The sequence below is a fragment of the Phalangium opilio genome, unplaced genomic scaffold (genome assembly GCF_054372755.1).
Source record: "Phalangium opilio isolate 3A_F unplaced genomic scaffold, DU_Popi_V2 ptg000021l_1, whole genome shotgun sequence".
Lineage (NCBI taxonomy): Eukaryota > Metazoa > Arthropoda > Arachnida > Opiliones > Phalangiidae > Phalangium > Phalangium opilio.
This window is the reverse complement of record NW_028324153.1, coordinates 123,070-140,107: the sequence shown is the minus strand read 5'-3', so window position 1 is coordinate 140,107 and position 17,038 is coordinate 123,070. Positions and strand designations below refer to the sequence as shown.

The window sequence follows — 17,038 nt, the reverse complement described above, 5'->3', positions numbered from 1 at the left end:
TAGTGGTTATCACGTCCGCCTAACACGCGGAAGGTGTCAGGTTCGAGCCCTATTAGATACATGTTATGACCATCGTGATTAGACATATTTATAAGCTAGATCTCTTCGAAAACTCACAATAACCAAGTATCTTTGGTGTAGTGGTTATCACGTCCGCTTTACACGCGGAAGGTTTCAGATTCGAGCCCTGATAGATACATGTTTTGACCATCGTGATTAGACATAGTTATAAGCTAGATCTCTTCGAAAACTTTATAATAACACGTATCTATGGTGTAGTGGTTATCACGTCCGCTTTACACGCGGAAGGTCTCAGGTTCGAGCCCTGATAGATACATGTTTTGACCATCGTGATTAGACATAGTAATAAGCTAGATCTCTTCGAAAACTTTATATTAACACGTATCTATGGTGTAGTGGTTATCACGTCCGCAGTACGCGCCGAAGGTGTCAGGTTCAAGCCCTGGTAGATACATGTTTTGACCATCGTGATTAGACATAGTAATAAGCTTGATCTCTTCGAAAACTTTATACTAACACGTATCTATGGTGTAGTGGTTGTCACGCCCGCCTAACACGCGGAAGGTCCCAGGTTCGAGCCTTGGTAGGGACATGTTTTGACCATCGTGATTAGACATAATAATAAGGTAGATCTCTTCGAAATCTCACAATAACCAAGTATCTATGGTGTAGTGGTTATCACGTCCGCCTAACACGCGGAAGGTGTCAGGTGCGAGCCCAGTTAGATACATGTTTTGACCATCGTGATTAGACATAGTTATAAGCTCGATCTCTTCGAAAACTTTATATTAACACGTATCTATGGTGTAGTGGTTATCACGTCCGCTTTACACGCGGAAGGTCGCGGGTTCGAGCCCTGATAGATACATGTTTTGACCATCGTGATAAGACATAGTAATAAGCTAAATCTCTTCGAAAACTTTAAATTAACACGTATCTATGGTGTAGTGTTTATCACGTCCGCTTTACACAAGAAAGGTCTCATGTTCAAGCCCTGATAGATACATGTTTTGACCATCGTGATTAGACATAGTAATAAGCTAGATCTCTTCGAAAACTTTATATTAACACGTATCTAAAATGTAGTGGTTATCACGACCGCCTAACACGCGAAACGAGCCAGTTTCGAGCCCTGGTACATACTTGTTTTGACCTACGTGATTAGACATAATAATAAGGTAGATCTCTTCGAAATCTCACAATAACCAAGTATCTATGGTGTAGTGGGTATCACGTCCGCCTAACACGCGGAAGGTGTCACGTTCGAGCCCTGTTAGATACATGTTTTGACCATCGTGATTTGACATAGTAATAAGCTAGATCTCTTCGAAAACTTTATATTAACACGTATCTAAAATGTAGTGGTTATCACGACCGCCTAACCCGCGAAACGAGCCAGTTTCGAGCCCTGGTACATACTTGTTTTGACCTACGTGATTAGACATAATAATAAGGTAGATCTCTTCGAAATCTCGCAATAACCAAGTATCTATGGTGTAGTGGGTATCACGTCCGCCTAACACGCGGAAGGTGTCAGGTTCGAGCCCTGTTAGATACATGTTTTGACCATCGTGATTTGACATAGTTATAAGCTCGATCTCTTCGAAAACTTTATATTAACACGTATCTATGGTGTAGTGGTTATCACGTCCGCTTTACACGCGGAAGGTCGCGGGTTCGAGCCCTGATAGATACATGTTTTGACCATCGTGATAAGACATAGTAATAAGCTAAATCTCTTCGAAAACTTTAAATTAACACGTATCTATGGTGTAGTGTTTATCACGTCCGCTTTACACAAGAAATGTCTCATGTTCAAGCCCTGATAGATACATGTTTTGACCATCGTGATTAGACATAGTAATAAGCTAGATCTCTTCGAAAACTTTATATTAACACGTATCTAAAATGTAGTGGTTATCACGACCGCCTAACACGCGAAACGAGCCAGTTTCGAGCCCTGGTACATACTTGTTTTGACCTACGTGATTAGACATAATAATAAGGTAGATCTCTTCGAAATCTCACAATAACCAAGTATCTATGGTGTAGTGGGTATCACGTCCGCCTAACACGCGGAAGCTGTCAGGTTCGAGCCCTGTTAGATACATGTTTTGACCATCGTGATTTGACATAGTAATAAGCTAGATCTCTTCGAAAACTTTATATTAACACGTATCTAAAATGTAGTGGTTATCACGACCGCCTAACCCGCGAAACGAGCCAGTTTCGAGCCCTGGTACATACTTGTCTTGACCTTGGTGATTAGACATAATAATAAGGTAGATCTCTTCGAAATCTCGCAATAACCAAGTATCTATGGTGTAGTGGGTATCACGTCCGCCTAACACGCGGAAGGTGTCAGGTTCGAGCCCTGTTAGATACATGTTTTGACCATCGTGATTAGACATAGTTATAAGCTCGATCTCTTCGAAAACTTTATATTAACACGTATCTATGGTGTAGTGGTTATCACGTCCGCTTTACACGCGGAAGGTCGCGGGTTCGAGCCCTGATAGATACATGTTTTGACCATCGTGATAAGACATAGTAATAAGCTAAATCTCTTCGAAAACTTTAAATTAACACGTATCTATGGTGTAGTGTTTATCACGTCCGCTTTACACAAGAAAGGTCTCATGTTCAAGCCCTGATAGATACATGTTTTGACCATCGTGATTAGACATAGTAATAAGCTAGATCTCTTCGAAAACTTTATATTAACACGTATCTAAAATGTAGTGGTTATCACGACCGCCTAACACGCCAAACGAGCCAGTTTCGAGCCCTGGTACATACTTGTTTTGACCTACGTGATTAGACATAATAATAAGGTAGATCTCTTCGAAATCTCGCAATAACCAAGTATCTATGGTGTAGTGGGTATCACGTCCGCCTAACACGCGGAAGGTGTCAGGTTCGAGCCCTGTTAGATACATGTTTTGACCATCGTGATTAGACATAGTTATAAGCTAGATCTCTTCGAAAACTGTATATTAACACGTATCTATGGTGTAGCGGTTATCACGTCCGCTTTACACGCGGAAGGTCTCAGGTTCAAGCCCTGATAGATACATGTTTTGACCATCGTGATTAGACATAGTAATAAGCTAGATCTCTTCAAAAACTTTATATTAACACGCATCTATGGTGTAGTGTTTATCACGTCCGCTGTACACGCGGAAGGTCTCATGTTCAAGCCCTGATAGATACATGTTTTGACCATCGTGATTAGACATAGTAATAAGGTAGTTCTCTTCGAAAACTCACAATAACCAAGTGTCTATGGTGTAGTGGTTATCACGTCCGCCTAACACGCGGAGGGTTCCAGGTTCGAGCCCTGATAGATACATGTTTTGACCATCGTGATTAGACATAGTAATAAGCTAGATCTCTTCGAAAACTTTATATTAACACGTATCTATAATGTAGTGGTCATCACGTCCGCCTAACACGCGGAACGTGCCAGTTTCGAGCCCTGGTACATACATGTTTTGACCATCGTGATTAGACATAGTAATAAGCTAGATCTCTTCGAAAACTTTATATTAACACGTATCTATAATGTAGTGGTTATCACGTCCGCTTTACACGCGGAAGGTTTCAGGTTCGAGCCCTGATAGATACATGTTTTGACCATCGTGATTAGACATAATAATAAGGTAGATCTCTTCGAAAACTCAGAATAACCAAGTATCTATGGTGTAGTGGTTATCACGTCCGCCTAACACGCGGAAGGTGTCAGGTTCGAGCCCTATTATATACATGTTATGACCATCGTGATTAGACATAATAATAAGGTAGATCTCTTCGAAAACTCACAATAACCAAGTATCTATGGTGTAGTGGTTATCACGTCCGCCTAACACGCGGAAGGTGTCAGGTTCGAGCCCTATTAGATACATGTTATGACCATCGTGATTAGACATATTTATAAGCTAGATCTCTTCGAAAACTCACAATAACAAAGTATCTTTGGTGTAGTGGTTATCACGTCCGCTTTACACGCGGAAGGTTTCAGATTCGAGCCCTGATAGATACATGTTTTGACCATCGTGATTAGACATAGTTATAAGCTAGATCTCTTCGAAAACTTTATAATAACACGTATCTATGGTGTAGTGGTTATCACGTCCGCTTTACACGCGGAAGGTCTCAGGTTCGAGCCCTGATAGATACATGTTTTGACCATCGTGATTAGACATAGTAATAAGCTAGATCTCTTCGAAAACTTTATATTAACACGTATCTATGGTGTAGTGGGTATCACGTCCGCAGTACGCGCCGAAGGTGTCAGGTTCAAGCCCTGGTAGATACATGTTTTGACCATCGTGATTAGACATAGTAATAAGCTTGATCTCTTCGAAAACTTTATACTAACACGTATCTATGGTGTAGTGGTTGTCACGCCCGCCTAACACGCGGAAGGTCCCAGGTTCGAGCCTTGGTAGGGACATGTTTTGACCATCGTGATTAGACATAATAATAAGGTAGATCTCTTCGAAATCTCACAATAACCAAGTATCTATGGTGTAGTGGTTATCACGTCCGCCTAACACGCGGAAGGTGTCAGGTGCGAGCCCAGTTAGATACATGTTTTGACCATCGTGATTAGACATAGTTATAAGCTCGATCTCTTCGAAAACTTTATATTAACACGTATCTATGGTGTAGTGGTTATCACGTCCGCTTTACACGCGGAAGGTCGCGGGTTCGAGCCCTGATAGATACATGTTTTGACCATCGTGATAAGACATAGTAATAAGCTAAATCTCTTCGAAAACTTTAAATTAACACGTATCTATGGTGTAGTGTTTATCACGTCCGCTTTACACAAGAAAGGTCTCATGTTCAAGCCCTGATAGATACATGTTTTGACCATCGTGATTAGACATAGTAATAAGCTAGATCTCTTCGAAAACTTTATATTAACACGTATCTAAAATGTAGTGGTTATCACGACCGCCTAACACGCGAAACGAGCCAGTTTCGAGCCCTGGTACATACTTGTTTTGACCTACGTGATTAGACATAATAATAAGGTAGATCTCTTCGAAATCTCACAATAACCAAGTATCTATGGTGTAGTGGGTATCACGTCCGCCTAACACGCGGAAGGTGTCACGTTCGAGCCCTGTTAGATACATGTTTTGACCATCGTGATTTGACATAGTAATAAGCTAGATCTCTTCGAAAACTTTATATTAACACGTATCTAAAATGTAGTGGTTATCACGACCGCCTAACCCGCGAAACGAGCCAGTTTCGAGCCCTGGTACATACTTGTCTTGACCTTGGTGATTAGACATAATAATAAGGTAGATCTCTTCGAAATCTCGCAATAACCAAGTATCTATGGTGTAGTGGGTATCACGTCCGCCTAACACGCGGAAGGTGTCAGGTTCGAGCCCTGTTAGATACATGTTTTGACCATCGTGATTAGACATAGTTATAAGCTCGATCTCTTCGAAAACTTTATATTAACACGTATCTATGGTGTAGTGGTTATCACGTCCGCTTTACACGCGGAAGGTCGCGGGTTCGAGCCCTGATAGATACATGTTTTGACCATCGTGATAAGACATAGTAATAAGCTAAATCTCTTCGAAAACTTTAAATTAACACGTATCTATGGTGTAGTGTTTATCACGTCCGCTTTACACAAGAAAGGTCTCATGTTCAAGCCCTGATAGATACATGTTTTGACCATCGTGATTAGACATAGTAATAAGCTAGATCTCTTCGAAAACTTTATATTAACACGTATCTAAAATGTAGTGGTTATCACGACCGCCTAACACGCCAAACGAGCCAGTTTCGAGCCCTGGTACATACTTGTTTTGACCTACGTGATTAGACATAATAATAAGGTAGATCTCTTCGAAATCTCGCAATAACCAAGTATCTATGGTGTAGTGGGTATCACGTCCGCCTAACACGCGGAAGGTGTCAGGTTCGAGCCCTGTTAGATACATGTTTTGACCATCGTGATTAGACATAGTTATAAGCTAGATCTCTTCGAAAACTGTATATTAACACGTATCTATGGTGTAGCGGTTATCACGTCCGCTTTACACGCGGAAGGTCTCAGGTTCAAGCCCTGATAGATACATGTTTTGACCATCGTGATTAGACATAGTAATAAGCTAGATCTCTTCAAAAACTTTATATTAACACGCATCTATGGTGTAGTGTTTATCACGTCCGCTGTACACGCGGAAGGTCTCATGTTCAAGCCCTGATAGATACATGTTTTGACCATCGTGATTAGACATAGTAATAAGGTAGTTCTCTTCGAAAACTCACAATAACCAAGTGTCTATGGTGTAGTGGTTATCACGTCCGCCTAACACGCGGAGGGTTCCAGGTTCGAGCCCTGATAGATACATGTTTTGACCATCGTGATTAGACATAGTAATAAGCTAGATCTCTTCGAAAACTTTATATTAACACGTATCTATAATGTAGTGGTCATCACGTCCGCCTAACACGCGGAACGTGCCAGTTTCGAGCCCTGGTACATACATGTTTTGACCATCGTGATTAGACATAGTAATAAGCTAGATCTCTTCGAAAACTTTATATTAACACGTATCTATAATGTAGTGGTTATCACGTCCGCTTTACACGCGGAAGGTTTCAGGTTCGAGCCCTGATAGATACATGTTTTGACCATCGTGATTAGACATAATAATAAGGTAGATCTCTTCGAAAACTCAGAATAACCAAGTATCTATGGTGTAGTGGTTATCACGTCCGCCTAACACGCGGAAGGTGTCAGGTTCGAGCCCTATTATATACATGTTATGACCATCGTGATTAGACATAATAATAAGGTAGATCTCTTCGAAAACTCACAATAACCAAGTATCTATGGTGTAGTGGTTATCACGTCCGCCTAACACGCGGAAGGTGTCAGGTTCGAGCCCTATTAGATACATGTTATGACCATCGTGATTAGACATATTTATAAGCTAGATCTCTTCGAAAACTCACAATAACAAAGTATCTTTGGTGTAGTGGTTATCACGTCCGCTTTACACGCGGAAGGTTTCAGATTCGAGCCCTGATAGATACATGTTTTGACCATCGTGATTAGACATAGTTATAAGCTAGATCTCTTCGAAAACTTTATAATAACACGTATCTATGGTGTAGTGGTTATCACGTCCGCTTTACACGCGGAAGGTCTCAGGTTCGAGCCCTGATAGATACATGTTTTGACCATCGTGATTAGACATAGTAATAAGCTAGATCTCTTCGAAAACTTTATATTAACACGTATCTATGGTGTAGTGGGTATCACGTCCGCAGTACGCGCCGAAGGTGTCAGGTTCAAGCCCTGGTAGATACATGTTTTGACCATCGTGATTAGACATAGTAATAAGCTTGATCTCTTCGAAAACTTTATACTAACACGTATCTATGGTGTAGTGGTTGTCACGCCCGCCTAACACGCGGAAGGTCCCAGGTTCGAGCCTTGGTAGGGACATGTTTTGACCATCGTGATTAGACATAATAATAAGGTAGATCTCTTCGAAATCTCACAATAACCAAGTATCTATGGTGTAGTGGTTATCACGTCCGCCTAACACGCGGAAGGTGTCAGGTGCGAGCCCAGTTAGATACATGTTTTGACCATCGTGATTAGACATAGTTATAAGCTCGATCTCTTCGAAAACTTTATATTAACACGTATCTATGGTGTAGTGGTTATCACGTCCGCTTTACACGCGGAAGGTCGCGGGTTCGAGCCCTGATAGATACATGTTTTGACCATCGTGATAAGACATAGTAATAAGCTAAATCTCTTCGAAAACTTTAAATTAACACGTATCTATGGTGTAGTGTTTATCACGTCCGCTTTACACAAGAAAGGTCTCATGTTCAAGCCCTGATAGATACATGTTTTGACCATCGTGATTAGACATAGTAATAAGCTAGATCTCTTCGAAAACTTTATATTAACACGTATCTAAAATGTAGTGGTTATCACGACCGCCTAACACGCGAAACGAGCCAGTTTCGAGCCCTGGTACATACTTGTTTTGACCTACGTGATTAGACATAATAATAAGGTAGATCTCTTCGAAATCTCACAATAACCAAGTATCTATGGTGTAGTGGGTATCACGTCCGCCTAACACGCGGAAGGTGTCACGTTCGAGCCCTGTTAGATACATGTTTTGACCATCGTGATTTGACATAGTAATAAGCTAGATCTCTTCGAAAACTTTATATTAACACGTATCTAAAATGTAGTGGTTATCACGACCGCCTAACCCGCGAAACGAGCCAGTTTCGAGCCCTGGTACATACTTGTTTTGACCTACGTGATTAGACATAATAATAAGGTAGATCTCTTCGAAATCTCGCAATAACCAAGTATCTATGGTGTAGTGGGTATCACGTCCGCCTAACACGCGGAAGGTGTGAGGTTCGAGCCCTGTTAGATACATGTTTTGACCATCGTGATTTGACATAGTTATAAGCTCGATCTCTTCGAAAACTTTATATTAACACGTATCTATGGTGTAGTGGTTATCACGTCCGCTTTACACGCGGAAGGTCGCGGGTTCGAGCCCTGATAGATACATGTTTTGACCATCGTGATAAGACATAGTAATAAGCTAAATCTCTTCGAAAACTTTAAATTAACACGTATCTATGGTGTAGTGTTTATCACGTCCGCTTTACACAAGAAAGGTCTCATGTTCAAGCCCTGATAGATACATGTTTTGACCATCGTGATTAGACATAGTAATAAGCTAGATCTCTTCGAAAACTTTATATTAACACGTATCTAAAATGTAGTGGTTATCACGACCGCCTAACACGCGAAACGAGCCAGTTTCGAGCCCTGGTACATACTTGTTTTGACCTACGTGATTAGACATAATAATAAGGTAGATCTCTTCGAAATCTCACAATAACCAAGTATCTATGGTGTAGTGGGTATCACGTCCGCCTAACACGCGGAAGCTGTCAGGTTCGAGCCCTGTTAGATACATGTTTTGACCATCGTGATTTGACATAGTAATAAGCTAGATCTCTTCGAAAACTTTATATTAACACGTATCTAAAATGTAGTGGTTATCACGACCGCCTAACCCGCGAAACGAGCCAGTTTCGAGCCCTGGTACATACTTGTCTTGACCTACGTGATTAGACATAATAATAAGGTAGATCTCTTCGAAATCTCGCAATAACCAAGAATCTATGGTGTAGTGGGTATCACGTCCGCCTAACACGCGGAAGGTGTCAGGTTCGAGCCCTGTTAGATACATGTTTTGACCATCGTGATTTGACATAGTTATAAGCTCGATCTCTTCGAAAACTTTATATTAACACGTATCTATGGTGTAGTGTTTATCACGTCCGCTTTACATGCGGAAGGTCTCAGGTTTGAGCCCTGATGGATACATGTTTTGACCATCGTGATTAGACATACTAATAAGCTAGATCTCTTCGAAAACTTTATATTAACACGTATCTATGGTGTAGTGGTTATCACGTCCGCTTTACACGCGGAAGGTCTCAGGTTCGAGCCCTGATAGATACATGTTTTGACCATCGTGATTAGACATAGTAATAAGCTAGATCTCTTCGAAAACTTTATATTAACACGTATCTATAATGTAGTGGTCATCACGTCCGCCTAACACGCGGAACGTGCCAGTTTCGAGCCCTGGTACATACATGTTTTGACCATCGTGATTAGACGTAGTAATAAGCTAGATCTCTTCGAAAACTTTATATTAACACGTATCTATAATGTCGTGGTTATCACGTCCGCTTTACACGCGGAAGGTTTCAGGTTCGAGCCCTGATAGATACATGTTTTGACCATCGTGATTAGACATAATAATAAGGTAGATCTCTTCGAAAACTCAGAATAACCAAGTATCTATGGTGTAGTGGTTATCACGTCCGCCTAACACGCGGAAGGTCCCAGGTTCGAGCCTTGGTAGCGACATGTTTTGACCATCGTGATTAGACATAATAATAAGGTAGATCTCTTCGAAAACTCAGCATAACAAAGTATCTATGGTGTAGTGGTTATCACGTCCGCCTAACACGCGGAAGGTCCAAGGTTCGAGACCTGGTAGATACATGTTTTGACCATCGTGATAAGACATAGTAATAACAAAGATCTCTTCGAAAACTTTTTATTAACACGTGTCTATGGTGTGGTGGTTATCACATCCGCTTAACAACCGGAAGATCCCAGGTTCGAGCCCTGGTAGGGATATGTTTTGACCATCGTGATTAGACATAATAATAAGGTAGATCTCTTCGAAAACTTTATATTAACACGTATCTATGGTGTAGTGGTTATCACGTCCGCTTTACACGCGGAAGGTCTCAGGTTCGAGCCCTGATAGATACATGTTTTGACCATCGTGATTAGACATAGTAATAAGCTAGATCTCTTCGAAAACTTTATATTAACACGTATCTATAATGTAGTGGTCATCACGTCCGCCTAACACGCGGAACGTGCCAGTTTCGAGCCCTGGTACATACATGTTTTGACCATCGTGATTAGACGTAGTAATAAGCTAGATCTCTTCGAAAACTTTATATTAACACGTATCTATAATGTCGTGGTTATCACGTCCGCTTTACACGCGGAAGGTTTCAGGTTCGAGCCCTGATAGATACATGTTTTGACCATCGTGATTAGACATAATAATAAGGTAGATCTCTTCGAAAACTCAGAATAACCAAGTATCTATGGTGTAGTGGTTATCACGTCCGCCTAACACGCGGAAGGTCCCAGGTTCGAGCCTTGGTAGCGACATGTTTTGACCATCGTGATTAGACATAATAATAAGGTAGATCTCTTCGAAAACTCAGCATAACAAAGTATCTATGGTGTAGTGGTTATCACGTCCGCCTAACACGCGGAAGGTCCAAGGTTCGAGACCTGGTAGATACATGTTTTGACCATCGTGATAAGACATAGTAATAACAAAGATCTCTTCGAAAACTTTTTATTAACACGTGTCTATGGTGTGGTGGTTATCACATCCGCTTAACAACCGGAAGATCCCAGGTTCGAGCCCTGGTAGGGATATGTTTTGACCATCGTGATTAGACATAATAATAAGGTAGATCTCTTCGAAAACTCATAATAGCCAAGTATCTGTGGTGTAGTGGTTATCACGTCCGCCTAACACGCGGAAGGTGTCAGGTTCGAGCCCTGATAGATACATGTTATGACCATCGTGATTAGACATAGTAATAAGCTAGATATCTTCGAAAACTTTATATTAACACGTATCTATGGTGTAGTGGCTACCACGTCCGCCTAACACGCGGAAGGTCCCAGGTTCGAGCCTTGGTAGGGACATGTTTTGACCATCGTGATTAGACATAATAATAAGGTAGATCTCTTCGAAAACTCACAATAGCCAAGTATCTATGGTGTAGTGGTTATCACGCCCGCATAACACGCGGAAGGTCCCAGGTTCGAACCCTGATAGATGCATGTTTTGACAATCGTGATTAGACATAATAATAAGGTAGATCTCTTCGATAAGTCAGAATTACCAAGTATCTATGGTGTAGAGGTTATCACGTCCGCTTTACACGCGGAAGGTCTCAGGTTCGAGCCCTGATGGATACATGTTTTGACCATCGTGATAAGACATAGTAATAAGCTTGATCTCTTCGAAAACTTTATATTATCACGTATCTATGGTGTAGTGGTTATCACGTCCTCTTTACACGCGGAAGGTCTCAGGTTCGAGCCTTGGTAGGGACATGTTTTGACCATCGTGATTAGACATAATAATAAGGTAGATCTCTTCGAAAACTCACAATAGCCAAGTATCTATGGTGTAGTGGGTATCACGTCCGCCTAACACGCGGAAGGTGTCAGGTTCGAGCCCTGTTAGATACATGTTTTGACCATCGTGATTTGACATAGTTATAAGCTCGATCTCTTCGAAAACTTTATATTAACACGTATCTATGGTGTAATGGTTATCACGTCCGCCTTACACGCGGAAGGTGTCAGGTTCGAGCCCTGATAGATACATGTTTTGACCATCGTGATTAGACATAGTTATAAGCTAGATCTCTTCGAAAACTTTATAATAACACGTATCTATGGTGTAGTGGTTATCACGTCCGCTTTACACGCGGAAGGTCTCAGGTTCGAGCCCTGATAGATACATGTTTTGACCATCGTGATTAGACATAGTAATAAGCTAGATCTCTTCGAAAACTTTGTATTAACACGTATCTATGGTGTAGTGGTTATCACGTCCGCCTAACACGCGGAAGGTCCCAGGTTCGAGCCTTGGTAGGGACATGTTTTGACCATCGTGATTAGACATAATAATAAGGTAGATCTCTTCGAAATCTCACAATAACCAAGTATCTATGGTGTAGTGGTTATCACGTCCGCCTAACACGCGGAAGGTGTCAGGTGCGAGCCCAGTTAGATACATGTTTTGACCATCGTGATTAGACATAGTTATAAGCTCGATCTCTTCGAAAACTTTATATTAACACGTATCTATGGTGTAGTGGTTATCACGTCCGCTTTACACGCGGAAGGTCGCGGGTTCGAGCCCTGATAGATACATGTTTTGACCATCGTGATAAGACATAGTAATAAGCTAAATCTCTTCGAAAACTTTAAATTAACACGTATCTATGGTGTAGTGTTTATCACGTCCGCTTTACACAAGAAAGGTCTCATGTTCAAGCCCTGATAGATACATGTTTTGACCATCGTGATTAGACATAGTAATAAGCTAGATCTCTTCGAAAACTTTATATTAACACGTATCTAAAATGTAGTGGTTATCACGTCCTCTTTACACGCGGAAGGTCTCAGGTTCGAGCCCTGGTACATACTTGTTTTGACCTACGTGATTAGACATAATAATAAGGTAGATCTCTTCGAAATCTCGCAATAACCAAGTATCTATGGTGTAGTGGGTATCACGTCCGCCTAACACGCGGAAGGTGTCAGGTTCGAGCCCTGTTAGATACATGTTTTGACCATCGTGATTAGACATAGTTATAAGCTAGATCTCTTCGAAAACTGTATATTAACACGTATCTATGGTGTAGCGGTTATCACGTCCGCTTTACACGCGGAAGGTCTCAGGTTCAAGCCCTGATAGATACATGTTTTGACCATCGTGATTAGACATAGTAATAAGCTAGATCTCTTCATAAACTTTATATTAACACGTATCTATGGTGTAGTTTTTATCACGTCCGCTGTACACGCGGAAGGTCTCATGTTCAAGCCCTGATAGATACATGTTTTGACCATCGTGATTAGACATAGTAATAAGGTAGTTCTCTTCGAAAACTCACAATAACCAAGTGTCTATGGTGTAGTGGTTATCACGTCCGCCTAACACGCGGAGGGTTCCAGGTTCGAGCCCTGATAGATACATGTTTTGACCATCGTGATTAGACATAGTAATAAGCTAGATCTCTTCGAAAACTTTATATTAACACGTATCTATAATGTAGTGGTCATCACGTCCGCCTAACACGCGGAACGTGCCAGTTTCGAGCCCTGGTACATACATGTTTTGACCATCGTGATTAGACATAGTAATAAGCTAGATCTCTTCGAAAACTATATATTAACACGTATCTATAATGTAGTGGTTATCACGTCCGCTTTACACGCGGAAGGTTTCAGGTTCGAGCCCTGATAGATACATGTTTTGACCATCGTGATTAGACATAATAATAAGGTAGATCTCTTCGAAAACTCAGAATAACCAAGTATCTATGGTGTAGTGGTTATCACGTCCGCCTAACACGCGGAAGGTGTCAGGTTCGAGCCCTATTATATACATGTTATGACCATCGTGATTAGACATAATAATAAGGTAGATCTCTTCGAAAACTCACAATAACCAAGTATCTATGGTGTAGTGGTTATCACGTCCGCCTAACACGCGGAAGGTGTCAGGTTCGAGCCCTATTAGATACATGTTATGACCATCGTGATTAGACATATTTATAAGCTAGATCTCTTCGAAAACTCACAATAACCAAGTATCTTTGGTGTAGTGGTTATCACGTCCGCTTTACACGCGGAAGGTTTCAGATTCGAGCCCTGATAGATACATGTTTTGACCATCGTGATTAGACATAGTTATAAGCTAGATCTCTTCGAAAACTTTATAATAACACGTATCTATGGTGTAGTGGTTATCACGTCCGCTTTACACGCGGAAGGTCTCAGGTTCGAGCCCTGATAGATACATGTTTTGACCATCGTGATTAGACATAGTAATAAGCTAGATCTCTTCGAAAACTTTATATTAACACGTATCTATGGTGTAGTGGTTATCACGTCCGCAGTACGCGCCGAAGGTGTCAGGTTCAAGCCCTGGTAGATACATGTTTTGACCATCGTGATTAGACATAGTAATAAGCTTGATCTCTTCGAAAACTTTATACTAACACGTATCTATGGTGTAGTGGTTGTCACGCCCGCCTAACACGCGGAAGGTCCCAGGTTCGAGCCTTGGTAGGGACATGTTTTGACCATCGTGATTAGACATAATAATAAGGTAGATCTCTTCGAAATCTCACAATAACCAAGTATCTCTGGTGTAGTGGTTATCACGTCCGCCTAACACGCGGAAGGTGTCAGGTGCGAGCCCAGTTAGATACATGTTTTGACCATCGTGATTAGACATAGTTATAAGCTCGATCTCTTCGAAAACTTTATATTAACACGTATCTATGGTGTAGTGGTTATCACGTCCGCTTTACACGCGGAAGGTCGCGGGTTCGAGCCCTGATAGATACATGTTTTGACCATCGTGATAAGACATAGTAATAAGCTAAATCTCTTCGAAAACTTTAAATTAACACGTATCTATGGTGTAGTGTTTATCACGTCCGCTTTACACAAGAAAGGTCTCATGTTCAAGCCCTGATAGATACATGTTTTGACCATCGTGATTAGACATAGTAATAAGCTAGATCTCTTCGAAAACTTTATATTAACACGTATCTAAAATGTAGTGGTTATCACGACCGCCTAACACGCGAAACGAGCCAGTTTCGAGCCCTGGTACATACTTGTTTTGACCTACGTGATTAGACATAATAATAAGGTAGATCTCTTCGAAATCTCACAATAACCAAGTATCTATGGTGTAGTGGGTATCACGTCCGCCTAACACGCGGAAGGTGTCACGTTCGAGCCCTGTTAGATACATGTTTTGACCATCGTGATTTGACATAGTAATAAGCTAGATCTCTTCGAAAACTTTATATTAACACGTATCTAAAATGTAGTGGTTATCACGACCGCCTAACCCGCGAAACGAGCCAGTTTCGAGCCCTGGTACATACTTGTTTTGACCTACGTGATTAGACATAATAATAAGGTAGATCTCTTCGAAATCTCGCAATAACCAAGTATCTATGGTGTAGTGGGTATCACGTCCGCCTAACACGCGGAAGGTGTCAGGTTCGAGCCCTGTTAGATACATGTTTTGACCATCGTGATTTGACATAGTTATAAGCTCGATCTCTTCGAAAACTTTATATTAACACGTATCTATGGTGTAGTGGTTATCACGTCCGCTTTACACGCGGAAGGTCGCGGGTTCGAGCCCTGATAGATACATGTTTTGACCATCGTGATAAGACATAGTAATAAGCTAAATCTCTTCGAAAACTTTAAATTAACACGTATCTATGGTGTAGTGTTTATCACGTCCGCTTTACACAAGAAAGGTCTCATGTTCAAGCCCTGATAGATACATGTTTTGACCATCGTGATTAGACATAGTAATAAGCTAGATCTCTTCGAAAACTTTATATTAACACGTATCTAAAATGTAGTGGTTATCACGACCGCCTAACACGCGAAACGAGCCAGTTTCGAGCCCTGGTACATACTTGTTTTGACCTACGTGATTAGACATAATAATAAGGTAGATCTCTTCGAAATCTCACAATAACCAAGTATCTATGGTGTAGTGGGTATCACGTCCGCCTAACACGCGGAAGCTGTCAGGTTCGAGCCCTGTTAGATACATGTTTTGACCATCGTGATTTGACATAGTAATAAGCTAGATCTCTTCGAAAACTTTATATTAACACGTATCTAAAATGTAGTGGTTATCACGACCGCCTAACCCGCGAAACGAGCCAGTTTCGAGCCCTGGTACATACTTGTCTTGACCTACGTGATTAGACATAATAATAAGGTAGATCTCTTCGAAATGTCGCAATAACCAAGTATCTATGGTGTAGTGGGTATCACGTCCGCCTAACACGCGGAAGGTGTCAGGTTCGAGCCCTGTTAGATACATGTTTTGACCATCGTGATTAGACATAGTTATAAGCTCGATCTCTTCGAAAACTTTATATTAACACGTATCTATGGTGTAGTGGTTATCACGTCCGCTTTACACGCGGAAGGTCGCGGGTTCGAGCCCTGATAGATACATGTTTTGACCATCGTGATAAGACATAGTAATAAGCTAAATCTCTTCGAAAACTTTAAATTAACACGTATCTATGGTGTAGTGTTTATCACGTCCGCTTTACACAAGAAAGGTCTCATGTTCAAGCCCTGATAGATACATGTTTTGACCATCGTGATTAGACATAGTAATAAGCTAGATCTCTTCGAAATCTTTATATTAACACGTATCTAAAATGTAGTGGTTATCACGACCGCCTAACACGCCAAACGAGCCAGTTTCGAGCCCTGGTACATACTTGTTTTGACCTACGTGATTAGACATAATAATAAGGTAGATCTCTTCGAAATCTCGCAATAACCAAGTATCTATGGTGTAGTGGGTATCACGTCCGCCTAACACGCGGAAGGTGTCAGGTTCGAGCCCTGTTAGATACATGTTTTGACCATCGTGATTAGACATAGTTATAAGCTAGATCTCTTCGAAAACTGTATATTAACACGTATCTATGGTGTAGCGGTTATCACGTCCGCTTTACACGCGGAAGGTCTCAGGTTCAAGCCCTGATAGATACATGT

The 17,038-nt window shown here is 41.2% G+C and overlaps 13 non-coding genes across 13 annotated transcripts; all 13 read left to right on the top strand.

Annotated features, from left to right (window-relative positions):
* The first annotated feature begins 264 nt into the window (after positions 1 to 264).
* On the top strand, positions 265 to 337 carry TRNAV-UAC (transfer RNA valine (anticodon UAC)). The gene has a single exon. It is a non-coding gene; the product is annotated as a tRNA-Val (tRNA).
* A 2,687-nt stretch (positions 338 to 3,024) lies between these two features.
* TRNAV-UAC (transfer RNA valine (anticodon UAC)) lies at positions 3,025 to 3,097 on the top strand. Its single transcript has one exon. It is a non-coding gene; the product is annotated as a tRNA-Val (tRNA).
* Positions 3,098 to 4,128: 1,031 nt separating this feature from the next.
* Positions 4,129 to 4,201, top strand: TRNAV-UAC (transfer RNA valine (anticodon UAC)). The gene has a single exon. It is a non-coding gene; the product is annotated as a tRNA-Val (tRNA).
* A 1,859-nt stretch (positions 4,202 to 6,060) lies between these two features.
* TRNAV-UAC (transfer RNA valine (anticodon UAC)) lies at positions 6,061 to 6,133 on the top strand. The gene has a single exon. It is a non-coding gene; the product is annotated as a tRNA-Val (tRNA).
* A 1,031-nt stretch (positions 6,134 to 7,164) lies between these two features.
* TRNAV-UAC (transfer RNA valine (anticodon UAC)) lies at positions 7,165 to 7,237 on the top strand. The gene has a single exon. It is a non-coding gene; the product is annotated as a tRNA-Val (tRNA).
* A 2,273-nt stretch (positions 7,238 to 9,510) lies between these two features.
* TRNAV-UAC (transfer RNA valine (anticodon UAC)) lies at positions 9,511 to 9,583 on the top strand. Its single transcript has one exon. It is a non-coding gene; the product is annotated as a tRNA-Val (tRNA).
* A 479-nt stretch (positions 9,584 to 10,062) lies between these two features.
* Positions 10,063 to 10,135, top strand: TRNAV-AAC (transfer RNA valine (anticodon AAC)). Its single transcript has one exon. It is a non-coding gene; the product is annotated as a tRNA-Val (tRNA).
* Positions 10,136 to 10,338: 203 nt separating this feature from the next.
* TRNAV-UAC (transfer RNA valine (anticodon UAC)) lies at positions 10,339 to 10,411 on the top strand. The gene has a single exon. It is a non-coding gene; the product is annotated as a tRNA-Val (tRNA).
* A 479-nt stretch (positions 10,412 to 10,890) lies between these two features.
* Positions 10,891 to 10,963, top strand: TRNAV-AAC (transfer RNA valine (anticodon AAC)). The gene has a single exon. It is a non-coding gene; the product is annotated as a tRNA-Val (tRNA).
* Positions 10,964 to 12,132: 1,169 nt separating this feature from the next.
* TRNAV-UAC (transfer RNA valine (anticodon UAC)) lies at positions 12,133 to 12,205 on the top strand. Its single transcript has one exon. It is a non-coding gene; the product is annotated as a tRNA-Val (tRNA).
* An 893-nt stretch (positions 12,206 to 13,098) lies between these two features.
* On the top strand, positions 13,099 to 13,171 carry TRNAV-UAC (transfer RNA valine (anticodon UAC)). Its single transcript has one exon. It is a non-coding gene; the product is annotated as a tRNA-Val (tRNA).
* Positions 13,172 to 14,202: 1,031 nt separating this feature from the next.
* On the top strand, positions 14,203 to 14,275 carry TRNAV-UAC (transfer RNA valine (anticodon UAC)). Its single transcript has one exon. It is a non-coding gene; the product is annotated as a tRNA-Val (tRNA).
* A 2,687-nt stretch (positions 14,276 to 16,962) lies between these two features.
* Positions 16,963 to 17,035, top strand: TRNAV-UAC (transfer RNA valine (anticodon UAC)). The gene has a single exon. It is a non-coding gene; the product is annotated as a tRNA-Val (tRNA).
* The last annotated feature ends 3 nt before the right edge of the window (positions 17,036 to 17,038 follow it).